The sequence below is a fragment of the Scleropages formosus genome, chromosome 9 (assembly GCF_900964775.1).
Source record: "Scleropages formosus chromosome 9, fSclFor1.1, whole genome shotgun sequence".
Taxonomy (NCBI): Eukaryota; Metazoa; Chordata; class Actinopteri; order Osteoglossiformes; family Osteoglossidae; genus Scleropages; species Scleropages formosus.
Window position 1 is genome coordinate 7,470,311 of NC_041814.1, and position 7,409 is coordinate 7,477,719.

General features: G+C 40.7%; 1 protein-coding gene across 1 annotated transcript in view; it reads right to left on the reverse strand.

Moving 5' to 3' along the window:
• apc2 (APC regulator of WNT signaling pathway 2) overlaps positions 1-5,289 on the reverse strand; it is a 31,155-nt gene extending 25,866 nt beyond the window's left edge. The window contains exon 1 of the mRNA XM_018745957.2: positions 5,039-5,289. The gene's annotated coding sequence lies outside the window, so the exon portion shown is untranslated. The remainder of the gene's footprint in view (positions 1-5,038) is intronic.
• Between the last annotated feature and the right edge of the window lie 2,120 nt (positions 5,290-7,409).

The following is a 7,409-nucleotide window of genomic DNA, read 5'->3' on the forward strand; positions in this document are numbered from 1 at the left end:
TCCTTTGACTCTCAGAAAAAAAAAAAAGGACTATTTACTGTGTATAGTGCTTCTCATATACACCCACTTATATACAACCAGCTACACACACACACACACACACACACACACCTGCAAAACACAGCCGATCCCGATTATGCAGTCAGTCTGTTCACAGTTATAAAATATTGTCCCTACTGCTAAAATGTTCACAGGTTATTTGTTCATTATTTTAACCAGTCTGTGTAAATCCCAGATACCAAAGAGTTGTAAATCTGGTTGATGGTGTCAACAATGAAGGGTTTCAGCTTTGTGACACTGCTTAAACAATACAACAACACAAAGCAGCTTACATATTTATATGCAGCATTTTTTAAACTTGCCAGTCAAAAAAAATACTGTTGAGAAATATGTTTTGTTCCTTTCCACTTCAATAAAAATCGAAAATAGATATATGACATTTTTGGAAAACAGGTGATCTTAGTTTGAGAAATAAATAATCTATCACTGTCACTGAATTGTAGTCCTGAATGCAAGTCCTCTTAGGCACTAAGAGGTTCAGAGTAGATGGATCCTATTCATAGCAGGGTGAAAAGTTTTAAGTTCCGAAACAAATTTTTCTGGATCGACACAGAAATGCAAATGAAATTTATGTGTTTACCAGTATTTGCTTCACATGCATTGTGAAGCATCTATGAACTTGCACTGCATTGTCATGTTTTCATATGGCCAAATCAGATACAGATACCGTTGGAACAATTGACAATTTGGGGCTTGAACAACATGAGTGCTTTCATTAACTGACACAGATGTGCCCAGCAGTTCTATTCAAACTCATTAAGTTGAGATCAATACAGTATTATTACCAAAGCTGACTGGAATCTATTGGAAAAAAACTGTCATGGACAAGCTTAACTTTACAGTGCAGTTCTCAAATGACCCTGGTATGATTGCTCTCCATCCCTCTGGGACATATCAATCAAAAGATGCCATAACAAATGGTTTCCTGACATGCTGTGACAGTGAGCACAATGCAATCAAACTACAGGGTGAATTATCCAAAAAATGTAGGGAAGAATATGCTTTGGAGTCCCACAGTGTTTCCCTGCAATTCATAACATCCATCAAAGTACTCTAACAAATAAGAAGTACAGTCATTACAGGTGAATCATTTGTCAGCGACAGAAACAAGACGTCTTGGCCTCCGTTTGTTTTCTGTACTGTTAAGAAGTATAGTCATGGCCAGGAAACACCTGCACCATCGCACTTTTTGCAGATAATTCAACATTTTCTCAATAAATAAGTTAAAACTGAACAAAGTATTTTGGTCTCTGGAATTTTTTATTGAACCGACAATATTACTAAATCTTAGTCTTTGATACAGAATCGAGCATATCCTTTTAAATCAGAAAATAAAAAGAAATGGCACTGACCAAACTATTGACAACCCATTGATGGTATTCAGGAGCACAGCCATTTGACAAAATAAATTCAATCAAAAATTTCCTATAGCCATCGGTGAGTTTCCTACATCTCTGCACTGGCCATTTTGCCCACTCTTCTTGTACTCCAGTTCTCCCAAATATGAAGGATGTCTTGTCCCAAATGCTGTTTTCAGATTCTCCAGAGGCTTTCGATGGGATTTAGATCTAGACTCATTGCTGGTCACTCCAGAACAGTCCATTGTTTAGTCTTGAAACATTCCTAGGTGCTTTATGAATTGTGTTTGGGGTCGTTTTGCTAGAAGACCTGATTTCATGCACATTTTTAAGGCACCCAGTGCTAGAGGCAGCAAAGCAATCCCAAAACATCACTAAACCTACTTTATGTTTCACTGCAGAGAGAGAGAGACACACACACACACACACACACACACACACACACACACACACACACATTTTCTGAACCGCTTGTCCCACACGGGGTCGCGGGGAACCGGAGCCTACCCGGCAACTCAGGGCGTAAGGCCGGAGGGGGAGGGGACACACCCAGGACGGGACACCAGTCCGCCGCAAGGCACCCCAAGCGGGACTCGAACGCCAGACCCACCAGAGGAGTGTTTATGAAATCAGGAGAATACAAAAGCATTGTGGGGTACAATGTCATACCCAGTACCAGAAAGCTAGGTCTCAGCTGAAAGTCATGGGTCTTCCGGCACAACGAGACCAAACACCCTTCCCAAAATGCCCAGGAACAGTTCCAGACAAAACGACTTGACTGTGACCCTAACAATGAGCAGTGAAAGTCAGCCCTTAAAATCTGTATTAATTCTAACTCTAAACTCTCAGACACAGACGTGCTGGTGGAATCCAAGACCAAGCTTGTCTTCATGGTCTGATTCTGTCAGTGACTTTGACTAGGTGCTATAAAACTGGACAACTGGTAGGGTAGGGGTTAGTGCTGTTGCCGTTGGACTGAAAGTTGGCAGGTTTTAAACCTATTCCCAGCTGTAATAGCCTTGAACAAGGTACCTACCCTAAATTGCACAAGTAAAATGGCCCAACTGTCCAAATGGCTAAATAATTGTAACTTAAACATTGTAAGTCTCTTTGGAGAAAAGGCACAGCTGAAAATGAAAAAATGCCAGAATTCTACTTAAAGGGCGGCCAATGCAGCATTTGACACACAGAGCCCCACACACAGAACATTTTTTAACAAAAGGTTTGGTTAAGGAATTATGGGTATGGTATGCTGGAGAATTTGTTCAGGAAAGTACTTGGGGAAAAAGAGCCTGACAATGTCTTTCTCTCTGCTAACCACTCTGATGTTTCTTCCATATCTGATCTACAGCCATTTTTACTTTTAAAGGCAGCATAATAAGAGAGACATGTGCCCTTGTCTATCTCCATGTTGAGTGTTTCCTCTTCAGACCAGTGCCTTACCGAAAGGGCTACATTACTGCAATACACTGCTAAAAAACTGCCTCCCAATAAATGAGTTAAAACATCAAGTTATGTAACATTACATAAGAGATGTCCATGTTGCTGATGTTTTGGGGACCATAAGAAGCACTAACCCTGAAGGTGCAGTGACTCATGATGGCTTGTCTGACAATTAAATCCACTGCCACTGTCTCAGGCTTGTAGCAAACACTGCAGTGACCTCATAGCCACAAGATGCATCACAGCATTGCTTGGCCAGGTACGGCATGTTTGTTTATGAAGGCAAACTTACTATACCCCTTGGATTACAGAGTTAGAGGTTAACATTTATAATACATAGTGGCTAGCTTCATTCTGACAAATGATTAGGCCATGGGCTTTACAAATACGGAATTACAATAAGGAGTCCTCAAATCTACCTGATGCTTTTCTCCAAAGCAATTTACAATGTTAAGCTACTTAAATAAATTCCCCTTTTATACAGCTGGGTAACTTTACAGGAGCAACTTTGGGGTAAGCACCTTGCTTACAGGTAACACAGCTAGAGGTGAGATCACAACCTGCGACCCTTGGGTCCAAAGGCAGCAGCTCTACTACATCACCAGCTGTCTTGCTTTTCCACATGACTGTTTAAAGGCAACAGTCACATCTCACACTTCAGTGATGACAGGCATCACGTGATCATCATAGCCAGAGATTCAGTCCCTTAGAGACTTACTAGAGCTTGAAAGCACTAATGAACATAATAGTCTGTACATTTTTTTGTACCTTAAGTCTATATGAGCACCGTGTGTGTGTGTGTGTGTGTGTGTGTGTGTGTGTGTGTGTGTGTGTGTGTCTTAGTGCTGCATCCCTCTTCAGTGTATTGACATTTTACTTATTATCACATACCTATATCAATACTAATGCCCTTCACATCCATTGTGTGTGTTTCCTTTATATCCTGCACTGAGGATTTGTAGGTTTTATTTAGCACATGGTATTTCACCAGCCACTTTCTTGATGAATATTACCCAATGTGAAAAAAAGAAGAAAATACGACTGACTAATACAAGTAAAAACCATTACATTAATTCATTTAGCTGACACTTTTCTCCAAAGCAACTTACAGTGGTGAGGTTAGAATTATTTACTCATTTATAGAGCTGGGTAATTTTTTTTGGCGCAATTTAGGATAAGTTCCTTGCTCAAGGGTACAACAACCAGAGATAAGGCTTGAACCTGTGGGTCCAAAGGAAATAGCTCTAACCACTACACTATCATACATAAGGAATAAAACAGACTTTGACACTGTATGCGGAAATGGAAAACATCATGTCTTATTCCCTGCACCTTTTTCACAGCAAACATAGGCCACAGTCAAACTAATACATTTAAAACAGAAATGCTTCCCAATTTCGAAAGCACTACACTATATCATGCCAAAAAATGCATAAATACGTTGCCATTTATTGTAACCTATCTTTAACATTCTTCATTAAGCATTGTATTTTATGTATTATTAACCTATTTTTATACGTAGGTACATAACAGCGCGTACCTCATCATGTCAACACAATGAAAAAATGTCGGATCCAAAAATATTCTCTTTGCTTTAAGAAGAGAGCAAAACATCACACTGAACTGTTGTCTAGATGCCTTTCAGAACAATACCAACATTCCAGTCATCTGTAATTAATTATTCTGTCAAATTCACGTGAATACACAAAATCCCATTTCTTTGCATAAAATTTTACGTGCCATCCGCATATGAATATTTATTAAAATGGAGAAAAAAATGTGCGATCGCAGTAAGCAGCCCGTTTTGCCCATATCGACCTTGTTCGTATGACATTGCATACCACGTACCTCATCCTTTATTACGTATTTACATTCGCAATCGCCTTTACTTAAATTTGAAAGATTCAGAGTCATATCTGTCCAGATACCTCAAAAGCACGACAAGATACGTGTGTGAAGTTCTCTTTTATTCCGTCCCTACGGTGTGATGGACGCGGGAACGAGCGGCGCTGTGGACGGACGTCCCCGATGAGACGCGGCACCATTGTTGCGCTATGTCGCAATACGAGACACACACATTATGATCCACACATTTTAATCCGGAGTTCATCCTCTAAAATAAAAATTTAAAAAAAATATCCCCGCACAGACGTTCAGAAATAGGTGTGAAATCTTACCCCATTGTCAAAGAATTTCGGTTTGAACACGGCAAGCCCATGTAGCCGGAGGAGGAGGGATGGATGCTGTCTGACGGCTCCTGCGCTCCGTGATGCTGCGTTGGGATGTCAGACGGAGACACTCCCTCTCTCCGCTCTCCCTCTCTCTCTCCCTCTCGTCTGTCTCTCTAATCCTTCTCTGTCTGTATTTCCTCTTCTGCTCTATTTCTCCTTCTATCTCCCGCTGCCCGCTTCTCTCCCGTCTCCTTCTCTATTCTCTCTCTTCCGTTGCTCTGTCTCTCTCTCTCTCTCTCTCTGGTCCCAGTACGCTTCCTCTGCCTCCTCTTTGTCTCACTTTTCTGCCTCTCTCCCTCTTCCCTCTCACTATCCTCTTTCTCCCTTTCTTTCTCTTTGCTCTCTCTCGGACACACTGTGTCCATGTCAAAATTCTTTCTTATAATGATCCCTTAATTTCATATTTTCACGTAGCGTGGGTGACATGTATGGAGGCATAAATGCATATATTGTACATATAGACGCAAATGAATATGCATAACATGTACAACAGCCTATATAATACACAATAAATACATTATATAATGTATGCAGAATACATACTATATCATAAGAGGAAATAATAACATTGCTGGAGTACAGTACAGGGTGTTGGCGCTCTTACGCCCTTGTCTTTGCGCGCATCACATGTGTCCTGCGATAGTAAAGCCAGTAGAGGGAGGAATTTGTCTTTGTCGTCGCACTAAAATCACTGCAGAATTTTGTAGGTCAGCTAATAAATCCTCGCTGGCCCTGACGAACATGGCTCGTATAGGACTTTTGATGCTGTTCCTTGATCCACAGCAGCAGCGGCACTAAATTCAGTACTGTTGTAGGTGGCCCACTGGAACGGGCCGGTGCTGTTCGAGAGGTCACATCCGCTACCTTTTCTCTAGTTTTATATGCTTTCTTACAGCCGTTCATAGTAATGTTTGAATCATGGCCCACTGATCCACAGAAAAAAATTACTGACATTTATTACCACGTAATTACCTGATCAACTGAACTTCTTGCTTTTACTTTAGTCTTCCTGTGTTTCAGTAAGATTTTACTGCGTTTCAGCCACTGACGGCACCAGATTTGGCCACAGTATAATCATCTGTACAGCACTGGTAACAAGAGCTTTTATGAACTTTAACCAAAATTAAATATAATACATAAACAGCCCATGTGACTAAACTACCACCTCTGTGAGCACTAACTGAAAATTCAATTACTATAGTGTTTTATATTGTATTTATATAGTAGTAAATTAGCTCAAATAACTATTGCTTGTATTGTGTATTTTGCAATAAAATGCTGTATTTTTACTGTATTGTTATTGGCATTATTGGGGTGCCTTGTGACGGACTGGCGTCCCGTCCTGGGTGTGTCCCCTCCCCCTCCGGCCTTACACCCTGTGTTGCCGGGTAGGCTCCGGTTCCCCGCGACCCCATATGGGACAAGCGGTTCAGAAAATGTGTGTGTGTGTGTGTGTGTGTGTGTGTGGAACACATTTAATCTTTTAATAAAACAATATCAATAATACTACTCACGGTGTACTTTCTTTAACTCTTTATCCTTGCCAGGGTCGCAGTGGTGCGGATCCTGTCCCGGAATGACTGTGCACTGGCATAGGAGGAGCACACCCTGTATGGGACACCAGTACATGGCAGAGCGGCCACACACACACACACATAAAGGCGATCTAGAGTTAGCGGTTAACGTAAGTGTTTAGTCTTTGAACTGTGGGAGAACATTCACACTCCACAGGAGACTGAACTGGATTCAAATGTAGGGCCAAAGAGCGCACACGCTACCCGCTGCGCCACTGCGCTGCTCAAACATAGTAACTCATAAAAGAACACAAACACAGTATAAAAAAGCTTTCTGAGTATCAGACCAGATTTTGTAAAAAGGATTTTTTTTTTTTCTTTAAAAGAAATACAGGGAAGAGATGGCTAATTTCATTCGCTATGGTGAAAATGTGAAAAGTAACCTTTACAACGGCCTAATAACGACGACAGGATTTGCGGTTCTTCAGTTAACCGCTGGAGGAAGACAAACGCTTATTAATCGTTCCGGGACGTTACCGTTACAAGCAGGCATTTCTAATATGAAAAGAAAGAGTGTTAAAGAGTAATCATTTTCGGTCTTAAGTGTTCTATGCATTTCAAGATTAATGAAAAATTTTGCCCAAAACATTTGTTTCAAATCATTTTATATGTCTCTATATTTAGATATTAAATATGTACCAGTTTAATTTGAGTCGGGTTTAACGCAAATTAAACTGGTACATTTATTATACATCAGGGCGTGTAAATGTTTATTCGACACTGATAGAGAACGTATAACTTGT